Source organism: Camarhynchus parvulus, chromosome 5 (assembly GCF_901933205.1).
Source record: "Camarhynchus parvulus chromosome 5, STF_HiC, whole genome shotgun sequence".
In the NCBI taxonomy this organism is placed as follows: Eukaryota; Metazoa; Chordata; class Aves; order Passeriformes; family Thraupidae; genus Camarhynchus; species Camarhynchus parvulus.
In genome coordinates, this window is record NC_044575.1 from 3,197,655 (window position 1) to 3,210,508 (window position 12,854).

At 46.5% G+C, this 12,854-nt stretch overlaps 1 long non-coding RNA gene across 2 annotated transcripts; it reads right to left on the bottom strand.

The window, feature by feature from the left end:
• Window positions 1-5,113: 5,113 nt before the first annotated feature.
• On the bottom strand, window positions 5,114-11,597 carry LOC115904625. 2 transcript variants are annotated; one of them, XR_004060797.1, is made up of 6 exons: window positions 11,507-11,592; window positions 11,177-11,362; window positions 10,546-10,685; window positions 10,331-10,451; window positions 8,725-8,799; window positions 5,114-5,225 (listed from the first exon to the last, which is right to left on the bottom strand). It is a non-coding gene; the product is annotated as an uncharacterized LOC115904625 (long non-coding RNA). The 2 variants fall into 2 exon arrangements; XR_004060798.1 differs by lacking the exon at window positions 11,177-11,362 and having other exon boundaries at window positions 11,507-11,597.
• Window positions 11,598-12,854: the final 1,257 nt, after the last annotated feature.

The following is a 12,854-nucleotide window of genomic DNA, read 5'->3' on the forward strand; positions in this document are numbered from 1 at the left end:
AAAGAATACTCCTAACATTTTTATTTTAAGTACTTTTTAAAAAGCTGATTTTCTTATTTTAGAGTTCCAGATGTAAAATATGACTTCCAGCCAACTCAATATTCCTTTAAAATAATAGATTTCTCACCAAGATTTCTCTTTTCAGGTTATATTTAGACCATTAGCTGAAAATGTATGGTATGCACTGGCTTACAGACAGCATCCTGCCTACCACAGTTCAAGAAGGGCAAAGCTGTTCATTTGTGAGCAGAGCTGTAGTTCCATAAATTTTTTTGTGGCTGTAGGGATAACAGGACACCTGGAAAATCGGTTTAAATCACAGAATTTGCTTCCTTTTCTATTGCTAGGAAATAAAGTGCTGCATTTATTCTAAGGAACTATTAAAAACTAACAAGCAAACAAACAAACAAAAAAATCTCCACCAACCAAAACCGGTCTGGAGCTTGTCATTTCTATTTTCTATAATTTTAAATATTCATAATTAATAATTATTAACATTCATAATTAATAGTTTGCCTTCCTGAAGAAGTTTGCTCTCAGATGAATTTTTTGGAGCTTTGCATTTCTGGGCTGACCAAACCCAGAGCACCTTCTCTAAGTGGGGACGACCCAGCTCGACCTGTCCAGATGCACCATTTTTGTGTTTAATTTGTTCCAGGGGAAAAAAAAAGGTGCAATAATACCTGGAGCTCCTTCAAGTAGCAGCTTGGAGGTGTTTCCAGGAGGGATGTGCAGACAAACCCCGTGCCCTGAGCGTCCAGCCCGGGCTGGAGCTGCCTGAGCTGCTGCGGCGCGGCTGCAGGCGGCAGCATCAGAGCAGCTTTGCAGCACAGCATCCTCTGCTCTTGCCCGGCCTCCCACGCTCCAGCAGCGCTGCGAGATGAACAGCAGCAGGCAGAGCTCCCCCGAAACAGCAGAGCCCTTTGGGCAGCCATGCTTTTGGGCTCAGCCACACAAATGAAGGCACACCGGGCACAGCGAGCGGATGGGACGGTGCCAAATGTGACGGGGCCCTGCAGACTCCTGCTGCTCACAGCTCTGGCCTGGAACTGACTCCTTACGCATTCTAAAGTGTCACCATCCTCTACAGTGAGCTTTCTCTTTCAATTTAGACACAGCTGTGCAGCAGAGTCGCTTTGAGAGATCCAAAAAAGAACCCGAACTGTTAAACCATCAGTGTTGCCACCCTTAAGCTGTAGGTGTGTGTGCCCACAGAACATCCCTGCAGCAGCAGCTCAGGCATCTGAGACCTCCTGCTCAGTATTTGGGATCCCAGAAATACCAGCAGGAAACTGATTGCTCAGCCCTCCGTTTTCAAACTGCTCCTTTCGGTCTTTTGTCTTCCCTGAGCCGCTCCTGCTGGCATGAAGGGATTATGGTGGAGCAGCTGGGAGCTGGGTGACAGAAGTGCAGGAAAGCCAGAGCAAAGCACAGTGTCAGCCGAGCAAACTTTGCCTGTGATGCAACAAAAGCTGTTCCCCCTTCCCTCCCCTCAAATCCAGTAAGACCAGAATGCTACAGAAGCAAGAACTAGGTTGCCATGACTACTATAAATAATTTGTTAGCCCAAAAGGGACGAGCTTATTTCTGTTTATTTCCTGAAACACCTGGAATGATTTGGGTCTCGGGAAGCACCTGGGAGCCTCCCTGTGAATCCTGGGTGGAGCCGTGGTTCTAAAAGGAGGAAAGGACGGAGGGAAGGGGGGGTTTGGGGGGGGGAGCAGTGGTGCCTTGGGGATTTGCATCTGGAAGCGGCCGCCAGTTTCCTGATGGGAGTCCTGGAAACAGAACTCGGTGAGAAATGTGAATGCTGCAGCTGGAGCGCTGAGAGGGGAGAGTCTGCAGGGAATGTCGTCTGGTGAGTCTCCTCATGCCCCATACCTGATGCTGTGCTGGCACCGAGCCACCTCGTTCCCACTTAAACTCTCTTGAAATGCACTTAGATTACAAACTGGGCTACAGAATGCACGTGGGAAGCTCTGTGTCCCTAAGGGAATGCTCTAGGGATGTGCAGCCTCTGAACTGCACACATAACTCCTGCTCCCACAGAAACCTGGTGGTTCTAGGGCAAGAGTGCCAGAAAAGTGGCAGCTTCAGTGCCACCCCAATACGTGATTGTCCTTGGGGCTCTCGGGGTCGGGAGGAAATGGTGTTCCTGCCCCTCTGGGAAAGCAGGAGCAGGATCAGTTCTGCAGCTGTGTCTTTTTCCTGCTCTCTGTCTCAAGGATGCCCTGGAGTGCTCTGGCTCAGGATAATCTGTGTGTGAGAGCTTCCCGTGCCTGTGTCAAACCCCTCTGGGGACAGAATGCGTCCAAAAAGCTTCATTAACCCTTTCTCTTCTGCTGCTAGGGCAGCGTGTGGCCCCAGGTCATCCTCCCTGGAGCAGGGACACTGTGAGGATGAGCCACAGGGATTCAGCCATCAGACCAGGTGAGGATCTCTTTCTGCTGGGTAATTGCTTTTGCTGGCTTTAATGTCACAGCTGCAGTGCTCCTTCAGACCCTGTGCCCTGCAGCAGCACTCAGAGCCCCTGTGCTGGGCAGGAACAGCTCTGGTGAGGGAAATGGATGTGTAGGAAATTTCAGAGTTTGACAGAAGGCTCACATAGTGTGTGTCTGTATGGAAATTCTGAGCTAAGAAATGCTGACTTAGAAATGCCACGGAATAGGACAGACATTGCTGAGAGAGAACTGAAGCTAGAAGTTTTAAAGCATGACTTTGTAAATAAGACTAGATACCTTAGAGAAACAGAACTATGAAAGATGCATTGTAATAAGATTCACGAGGGGTAGTTTTAGATGACTGGCCTTAAGGCATTTACAGCATGGTGTGGCAAAAGCTGCTAGGCCAAGAAACACTTACAGTGCATTGGAATTAGGCAATAGTTGGCTTCTGATTGTGATGGCATGAATTATAACGTCTGTATTGTCTCACCATTGTCATGAGACTGAACATGGAATCCTAGTTTTTAAAATGCCCCTCAGTTGCCCCATCTCTGGGTCAGAAAAGAGCATAATCTGATCAATTGGTGCTTTGTGTGAGGAAGATTTATCGGATTCCTTCCAATCTTCTCTGGGGTTTTTGTGCCAAAGGGGATCTGACCCCAGAGCCACACAGGGTGTCTGCTGTCTGCATAAATGTCAGCGAAATTTGCCAAGTCTGACAGGGAAGCAAAACCATCTGGGGTTTGTTTGGCCAAAGAGGGAACGTGAAGATGTCCGTGCTAGCAGTGGGTGTGAGTGCTGCCAGGCTGGGGCTGGGTGCTGCCTCTGGTCCCTCACAGGTCAGGGCAGGGAGGGAAGCTGCAGGTGAGGGCAATTTTGGCTGTTTCAAACTGCTTGGTCCAGAACTGGCAGTACTGGAAGAACAGCTTTCCTCCTTCTTTCTGTCCATCACTGAGCAGAACATTAAGTTGATGCTGCACGAAGCCCTCTCTTTTGTGGATTGTTGTTTGGTAGGTTTGTTTGGTTTTTTCCTGGTTTTTAATGCATTTCTAAGTGGTGCAGTGAGGAGCAAGTTGCTGGGTTACATGGCTCTGACTGACATATCACACAAGTGGGCACGTGTGTGTGCACGTGCTTCCTGGCACATCCAGGTGTGCAATCCTGAGTGAGGATTTCCAGCCTCAGCTCCCCGTGCCACAGGCTTCTAACTGCTCAGTTACTCCAGACAGCTCCCCTCCTTTCCTGGACACATCCCTGCAGTGGGGCCAGACTCGCCCTTACCCTGCAGGAATTCCCTGCTCCTCTGGAGAGGGGGTGAAGCCAAAGCTTAGGAGCAAAGGACAACGACCAAACCAGGACCATTGTGTCCTTGATGCATCCAGGACAACGTGTTTTCCTTGTTCCCAGCACTGGTGAATCTTAACAAGTTTTATTTTTGACAAGATTGCCTGTTCCTTCACTTCTCCAGCTCTCCCCCCACACCTGGCTCTGCAGCTGTAGCTCACCTTGTCCTGGCTGTGGCTGATAAAATTTTATTTTTTAGCAGCAAGCCATTCTTTTAAAGAGCACAAAGAGTGTACAAGGCAGAAGAGACTTTGGGAAATGTATCCAAATAAGGGACCCTGTCTCCCTGCTTTTCCTGTAGTTCTCCCTCCTGTTTTCACCTGGGCTGGAAGGATGGGCATGGCCCGTATTTATCATATGAAAGTGGTGTTACTAAATTTGTCCAGAAGTTCTGATTACAGTCACTCATTTTCTGACAGTAAACATTTTCATTTTGCCTTTCCCCTGTTGTTTCCAGGTGCTGCCCAGGCTGTCTCTCCCTGGTCTGTGCTCCCTAGGAGGAAGGGCAGCCTCTGCCTGGCCTGCACAGCTCAGCTGGATGTGACAGGACTGTGTGGCCTGACAGGGCAGGAACAGCTGGCTGTGCTCTGGAGTGCCTTGGACCTTCCCCTGGCAGGTTTGGGAGGGGTTTCTCTTTGGGATTTCTTGTGATACACCACCCCTTTGTACAAAGTCCAGTGGTAAAGGACTGACAAGTGAGATGTGAGATAAAAATGGGTCTATTAAAATTAGCCAAAGAATGCAATAAGAAAAATGAGCTTCCTTTTAATGTGTGAAATAGTTAGGAATGAAAATGCTGGCAAAGGGCACTTTTATGTTTGAATTGGTGTCACCTCTCATGGATAAAACCCCATAGTGAGCCATCAGAGCAGAAGTGTGAAAACTGGATCCTTGGACTTCCACAGTGGACTTAATTTCCTCTTCCTCCTCTCTTTCAGGACAGGAAAAATCATCAAACTCCTGCCATGTTTGCCAAAAGCTCCAGTGTTCAAGCAGCCAAAGCCAAGAGGCCTCAGCACCAGGGCTCTGCGCTGGAGGGCTCTGGTGCTGCCCACGCTGTGGGGTGAGTCAGAGGGACACAGGGCTCCTCTTTTCCTCTCTGCTGGCATTCACTGCCTGGGGAATGCCACTCCTGACAGCCCAGCCCTGGGACAGGGGGCACAGGGCTCCCAGGAGAGGGAAGAGACGAGCGCCTGACTCCATGTTGCACAAGGCTTGATTTATTATTTTATTCTAGATTGTGTTAAAAATACACTGACTTAAGGCATGCTCTTACTGACAACCACAGAAACACAATGATCTTATGTATTATTTTTCTGTTAATGCCTGTGTATTGTATTTTGACATCAATCCAAGCTTCTTCCCAGGCTGCAGATCAAATCTTTTGGTGTCTCTGGAAGTTTCTGGTTTTCCAATCCCCACATCTCCCCTCTCTCTCTGTATTAAGAAATTGTTATTAACAGATTTGTACAGTATTGGTTGTATATATTAATGTAAATAAGGTGTTAATATTAGTAGTAGTAGTATTGTAATAATTAAAATGTATTTAAAATATAAAATTTTGTTATATTTGTTAATTATGGTGTTACATTTTATTTATTAAATTGTTTACTTAGGTTTTATTATTCTTATTTTTGATAAATTTCAAAGTTGTATATTTTTATAAATAGATTTTGAGTTATTAGATAAATTTATAGAATAGATTTCATTAATTTTTTTATATTTATGTTTGTGTGTTAATAAAAGAAAATTTATTGTTTATTTTTCTTTTGTAAAACTGCATATTTTTGATATCTGTTAAAAAGTTATTTAATGTAAAGGATGTAGTGTTAGATTGTTCATTTAGATAATATTTTAATTGATTTAATTGTTTTAGTGTTGTTGAAATAATAGGTGGCATAAAAAGTGATGTGTTGTTTTAAGTTTCAAGGTTTAAAATTATTTTTTTATTTTGATTAGCATTGATGGATAAATTATTTTTTATGTTTTATATTGGTAATTATTTTATATGTACTTTTTTCATTATATGGATTATTTGTAAGTGCTATATTGATTAGGTAAGAAAAGAATTAATTTTTTTGAGTAGTGATAGATAAATACAAAGTATTTAAACTTGAAACTTCAGTTAAAGTTATTTAAATGTTTGGTTTAGGTTGGTTAATTGGTAAAGTTGTATCATTAAAAGTAAATAAAGTAAATACAGCAGAGGCATAATATCTGATTGAATTTGATATTTTTAAGTTATTATTTAATAAGAATTTTATACTATTTATTTTTATATTTATAAAGAAATTTAAAGTTTATAGTTTGTGGTGGGTGTAATGCAAGATGTGAGGTGTAAGTTGGAATTTTTGTGTCATTTACATTTCTATTGACATTGTGCCATTTACATTGGTTTTTTTAGTGTGGAGTGGTCAGTGTGGTTTTTTGTGTGATGTGGTTTTTTGTTTTTTATTGAAATTTACCTGGGTTGTTGTACTTGCTGAAATGTAAGTGAACTTTATGTTTTCATATGAGAAATAAACTATTGATACATTTTGGTTGATAACATTTCATGGAGATTTGTGAGATACTTATTTAAGTTGTTGTTATTATTATAATTTTGTTATAAGTATGAAGAAATATTAGATTAAAATAATGTATGCAGTAAAGAAAAAAATTTAATTAGGAATTATTTAGTTTATATATATACTTAGTAACATGTGAAATGATATATTTATTAAGTATTAAAATATTGTATATTATTTTAGAGTTTGTAACAGTTGATAAATTTTAAATTAGTGGAAGGATACATAAATATGTTTGGAAAATGATTTTTTAAGTTTATTTTAAAAAGAGGTTTAGTTGTTATATTGATAAAGTTAAATTGTTAAGTCAAAATGATTTGAATTTTATTTTTGATGTAGCAAATATCTGGGTTTGTTGTTAATTATTTTATTTAGGTAGAGTTAGGGTTTGATTATAGTTTAAATTTGAATTGGTGGATGTTATTTAATACATTTTTATATAATGGTTTTTAAAATAGTAGTTATGAGTAAAAATATTAGCATTAAAGATTAATTAAATTATTTAATAATTGGGGTTTTAAAGTTTTTTTAGAATAGAGATGTTTTGAATATAGTAAACTTATTTTTTAAATATTTGAAAGTGGTTACAGACAGGCTTGTCAGTTTGGATTTAGATATTGAGAGTGTGAGGGAGGAGGAAATGTAGTTGTAGGAGAGACTGAATACTCAGTATGAAACTTAGAAAAATAAACTAATGTTGGAGTTGGATTTTTCATTGAAGTGTTTTTGTAATAATAATTGAGGAAAGTTATAAGATTAATAGTTTGGAGGAGGTTTTTAATAAACTTTTTTTTTAACTTTGAAGAATATTTCACATTCTGAGATAATATGAGGTTAAATTATAGAGTTAGTGTAGAGATTAGTTTGGCAGTTAACTTGGTTTGAGAGATGTATAAGTAGTTAGAGAATAAAAAAGTAGGATTTTGAAATGATATGTGTTTTTTAGATAATTATATAAAGAAATGGTAAAGTATATGAAAGTCAATTGTAAATATTATAATAATATTTTACAAATAATGTTTATTATTGAAAATTAAAATATTTATATAATTAGTATATTAGTAGTAAGGGTTTGAAGAAGTTAAGGTAACTTAAAAAAATATTGATATTTTAGGGAAATAGAGTAAAAAATGTTAAATTGTTTGATATCAATAGTAACTACTTTTTTTGTGTTAATTATAAAAGATAGAAATAATAGGGATTGTAATGAAGAATAGAATTTTTGATTAAATTGATGATTTAGTAAACTGTACTTGTTTTACTTATGATTATGTGTTTGTTAGTGTTTTATTTTAGTTGTTTTAATTGGAGTTGTTTTATTTTTTTTAAGAAAATTAACTATATACTTCATTGTTTAGATAAATGATTTTGAATAAAATTCAGGAGAAGTTATTAAATAACATTTAAATTTAGAATTAATTAATTCTGATAGTAAGGAATAATAAACCTAAGTTTAATAGAACATTACAGTGATAAAATGAAATTGAAGAATATTTAGACGTCAATGTAGTGAAATTTAATTTGGTTTGATTTTATTAATACCTGAGTTATTGAAGGTTGTTATTTATAAATATTGAAGTTATTAAAGTGTTCTGGAGAAACTTTAGATTGTTGGGTTACTATTATTACCTATATCTTTCCGTTGTAGTTTTATTTATTGGGAGCTCTGTTTCTTGGTAAAAGATTTTTATTTCTGCTATATTTAGAACAGTACTAATTTGTATAATGGGTTTTTTTGTATTTAGGATATTGAGTAGATTGTTTTATATTTTTTCTGGGCTTTGAGTAATATTTACTTATATGTTTAGGTTTTTTATATTTGAAGTATTTTTTATGGTTTTTGTTACTTTTTAAAGAGTTTTTGATTTAGAATTTCAAGAGTATTTGGTGTTTGGAGGAAATAAATTTGGGGTTTTTTTTGATATGGTTGAGTTGTATTTTTAATGTTAATAAGGTCTACTTAGTAGTAGTAATAAGGTACATTAGTTTGATTTTTTTGTTTGGTTATGGGGAGGGTCTCTTGTGTAAGCCTGAGACTGGTATTAGGACTTTTTGTCTAATGTTTTATGAGTCTGTTAAGGAGGAGGTGTTATTTTAAGTTGTTGGAAGAAACATTGTGGTAATTGAAGGGTGTTATAAAGAGTTTAAGGAGTTCTAAATCTTTTTTAATAACTGCTTGAAATAAGGAGAGCTCAATCTACTTTTTCTGCCCCCACGAATGGCATGACCTGTGCCCACTGCTCACGATTCACCCAACCAAAATCCAGAGCAAATGTTGGCTGGGCTCTAAGAACTTGCAATAACTTAGAAGCAAAATAAATCATATTTTTCTCCTGTGTTTTCTTTTTTCTTTCAGATGCTGGACTTACCTCTGCGGATGTGCGCTGAGCTCTCACTGCAGGAACCTGTCAGGCCTCAGTGGCTGTGAGTTCATGTTCTTCTCACTGGGGAATTGGAAATAATTAGTTAGTTGCAGAATGAATTAATAATGAATTGCAGACTTAATTAAATTAATGAACCCTTTCCCCTTTGTGCCCCGCTGTGTGGGACAAGGGCAGAGAGAGCGAGCAGAGGAGCGGCCTGGGGCTGCAGAGGGGCAGGAGAAAGGCAGAGGGACCTCCCTGGTGGCACCAGGGCACCTGTGGGGCACAGAAGGGACACCGTGAGGGCATGGGCAGGCGAGGAGGGGACAGTTTGGGGCAAAACCCGAGTTCACCTGCAGGGAAATGAGTAAGGGATATTTTGGAGGGAAAAGCTGAGGGGATGAGTTCGCCCAGCTCAGCCCAAGTGGGACCAGAGGTGAAGGCCAATCCAAAGCCACCCCTTCACAACCTCTGAGTCCCAGAATAAATCCTACAAGTTGCCTGTTGAGGAACTAAAAACACATCAAAGCAGAACCAGGAGCAAACCAGAAGGTTCCTGGGAATCCCATTACAGTGTTGCCAGAGCCTTTTGAACAGGTTTTTTATTACACCACTGGATTTCTTTGTTGGGATCGTTCACTCTGTGGGCTGTGGGGTTTTTTGGGCCTGAACTCCCTCACGGTGGCCCTGACACTGCCCAGGAGCTGGGAGGGAAAGCAGAGTCAGGGCTCCTGGCAGGGACAGGGTGTTTCCCCCAGAGCAGATCCAGTGGCTGCCCACCAGCCTGGCCAGGAGGGATCTGCTCCGGCTCCTGCAGGGAAGGAATGTTTCCAGCCCATTCAGCTGACATTCCAGCGGCCTCATCTCCCCGGCACTTCCCCATGCCCTCTCCCGCCCCTCCTGCTCCCAGCTCCCGCCCATTCTGAGGAGAATTTGTCCCACCAGCAGCAGGGGAAGGACACCAGCTGTCACCCTGGGACTTGGACTGTCCCTCTGGGGAATGCTGGCTGCTGGCATTTAGATTATTCCGTGCATTTGACTGCTGAAATTTCCCAGCCCAGGAGTTTTAGCACAAAGAGTGTTCTCTGTGTGGTGCCCGGATTTGGGGTTTGGTATCAGCTTTGCTAGTTCAGATGAGTTATACCCACAGCCCCAAATTCCCTGATGAATTCCTGCTGGAATAACCTGACAGCGCCTCATGGAGAGTGGAAATTCCCACACAGAGGTACCACTTTTATACCAGCTGTGTCAGGAGCCAGCAGAGATTTCAGGGAAGCTGAGTGGGATTGGGACAAGGACAGGTCTATGTTCCATAGAACTTGCTACTTAAAACCCTCATCCCCCAGCTCCACTGATGTCCCTGGGGTCACTTGACAGAGTTCCCTGGAACCCAGCTGATTTCACCCCCCTCACCAGAGCTCAGGCTCCAGCTGATATTTTAAAGCAGGACAAGGCAGTGGCTGGATGCACTCCCAGCCTGTGCTGAGGCAGCACACCTCTCCCTGAAGAAGCCCAGCTCCCTTCAGAGCCTCAGCAGCAGCCTCTGCACATTTTTTCCCTTCAGGAAAGGGATGCACATCCCTGCCCTCAGCACACCTCCAGTGGGACCCACCTGCGAAAGTTTTCCTTCACTTCTGCACTTCCAGCTGGCTCCCTGGAAAGTTCCAAACTTCATCCCGCTCAAACCTCTGATTTTAAGGCAGCTCCAAGGTATATTGCTTGGGATTCAATATCTGTGAGGGAAGGTGGCCTTGGCTTTAATGCTGCTGAGGGACGATGGCCTCAGGCTGGAAAGGAGAGAGGAGATTTGGGGTAGCTGAGACATACCTGGCGCTGTGTGGGAGCTCTGGGAGGTCAGAAACGGGACCTGCTGTCTGAGGCTCTCTGCAAACGGCCCGTGCCTCTATTCCAGGTAATGCCAGCTGCTCCTTGGGGTCCTTCTGGGCTGTCGGTGGCGTCTGTCCGGGCTGAAGGGACATAGGCAGCCCTTTAGCCGTGTCTGTGCCAGCACTGTCCCAGTACCCCGGTGCCCGTGCCGGGACGTGTGTTCGGCACACAGCTGCCTGCACAGCTCCTCCCTGCAGATCCCAAGGACGTGAGGGCTGCCGGCCCTGGCGGGGGCTTCTGGCCTCTTCCAGGCCCACACCGGGCACAGCCGGAGCGGGAGCAGCGGCCCCAGCGCTACAGCCGCGGTCGTTTGGCGGGGATCCCCCGGGGATGCGGACATGGAGAAAGGGGTGTGGGCGCTGTGGCTCTCACAGGGGAGTGCGGTGTCCCGGTACAGAGGAGCGCGGTGCCCGCGGTACTGCCGGGCCGTGAGGGGGGCTCGGTGTTCCCGCAGGGCTGAGGGGCGGCGCCGTGTCCGCCAGGGGGCGCCCCGCGGGGCGGGCGGCGGCGCTGAGGGAGCGGCGGGGCCCGTGGGGTCCCGGGGCTGCCACAGGCGGTCTCCGTGTCCTACCCATTGCCAGCCGCGATCCAGGGGCTACTCCAGGGAAGCGCCGTCTTCCTGGCGGCCCGGCACCATCATAGCCCAGGCTCCCCGCTGCCCAGAGCCCCGGCGGGACCCCAGCCCCGCGCCGGCCGAAGCAGGGAGTGGTAGCACCGGGCTCGGTCCCAGCGCCCGTCCCGGAGCGGCTCTTCCCACCTGCAACGATACCGGTCCGATCCCAGCCCCAGTCCCGCCTCGACCATCCAAGCCCTAGTACCCACACCCTGCCCGCCTCCCACAGCGGACACCGGCAGGACCAGGACCCGAATCTCCGGGCCCAGATCCCGATACCGGTCTTACCTGAGCACCTCGAGCTCCACGCAGCAGCAAGCCCCGATCCGGATCTCCTCGCAGCGCTCCGACTGACACTCCCGCAGCATCCCGAGACGAGCATCCCACAAAGAAGGCGGGACAGGCGCGGATTGGCCGGCTTTTATGGGCGGGCGGGGGGCGGGGGGGAGGCGGGGCCTCGGGGGCGGGGCCGCACAGGTGTGAGGGGCGGGCCCTGCACAGGTGTGAGGGACCCCAGTGCGGCTGCGCGGGGCGGGGCCTTGGGGGATTTAAGGCGCGGGGAGGGCGCAGAGGAGCCATTTGCTCCTCGGCGGTCGGTGGGGTAGGTTTTGTCCGGCCGGGACCCTATATCTCTGTTCCTCTGTATTTTCTTCTGCGTTTCTTTTCTTTTGTATTTCTTTTTCTCTATACCTCTCCTTTCTACCCTCCCTTCCTCCCCTCCCCCCACCCCCCTCTCTTCCCCCTAGCCCTCCCCTCCCTCCCCCCCTACGGCCGCCCCCCGCCCCCCCATCCCACCTCTCTATTCCCCTACTCACCCCTACCCTACCCTGCCTTGCCCTACCCTACCCTACTCCTCCAGCCTCTTCCTCTCCCTTCCCTCCCCAACCGGGCTCCCCCCTGCCCCGTCCCCTGCCCCGTCCCCTGCCGCCCTGCACACCCCGGCCTCTCCCCACCCTCCCCTCACGTACCCCTCCGCTCCCCTATTCTTGTTCTCCGTTCTCCGCTCTCCTTCTTTCCTCGCAGCCGCGGGGCTGGGGGTGCCGGGCAATAATAAAGCCCTGAGGGCCGGAGCCCGGCGCCCCCGCCCTCGCTGGGTCCCCACACGGGGCCGGACCCGTTCTGCGGGTCCCCCCATTCCAGTCTAAAGCACCGCCCCACACCGCCGGGGTTCCGGCTTTCCCAACATCACACTGGGGGGGTGGGGGGTGCGGGTTACAGGGACCCTCTCATTAGGAGGGTGGTGGTGGTGGGGGGGTTAGGAAGGGCCCCCTCATTAGGGGGGGGGGGGTCCTTGGGTGGGGGGGGTAGGTAGGGCCCCCTCCGGGGGAGGGGGGCGGGGCGGAGGGGGGTCATCCTCCCCTCAGGATCCTCCCCCGGGAGGGCCGTTCGTGTGTGTGTTTTTTTTTTACACGTGTTTCACGCCGCAGAGTGACGCCCCGCGCAGCCGCCATGGGATCCCGCACACCTGAGCCGGTCCCGGGACCCGCCCCGCACACCTGAGCCTGTCCCGGGACCCGCCCCTGAAGCTCCGCTCCCGGCCCCGCCTCACGGAGTCCCGGGCCCGCCCCCGGCCCCGCCTCACGGAGTCCCGGGCCCGCCCCCGGCCCCGCCTCACGGAGTCCCGGGCCCGCCCCCG